Below are 432 nucleotides of genomic sequence, written 5' to 3'. Positions count from 1 at the left end.
ACCCTTACTCGCACCTCACTGTGTATGGGGACCTCTCGCAAGCCACGATTTTGGCCCGCAAAAGGCTTCTACCTATTACTAAATCCCTCAGAAACAACAGGGTGAGCTACCGCTGGGGATTTCCTACCAAGCTCCTGGTTACACATGAGGGGAAGTCGCATGTGATCTCTGATGCATCTTCGGGAATCAACCTTCTGAAATCGTGGGGCCTACATCTGGATTCAGCGGATCCATAGACCCTAGCAGCGGGTCCCTCTCCATCCATCCTCTGTGCTCCCACTGCTATGTAACTCACCTTCTATGCCTTGGATAACACGTGCCGAATTTGAGGCTCTCCTAGCCCCACACTTCCAGGCGCAGCCAGCATGGCTGCCTCTAGGGCCCTATGGGCTCTGTTCTTAACCCACGGGTTGACAGCAACGGCCGTTGCAG

The sequence above is a fragment of the Nanorana parkeri genome, unplaced genomic scaffold (assembly GCF_000935625.1).
Source record: "Nanorana parkeri isolate BGI_ZX_2015 unplaced genomic scaffold, ASM93562v1 scaffold3700, whole genome shotgun sequence".
NCBI lineage: Eukaryota > Metazoa > Chordata > Amphibia > Anura > Dicroglossidae > Nanorana > Nanorana parkeri.
This window is presented reverse-complemented; position numbering follows the sequence as displayed.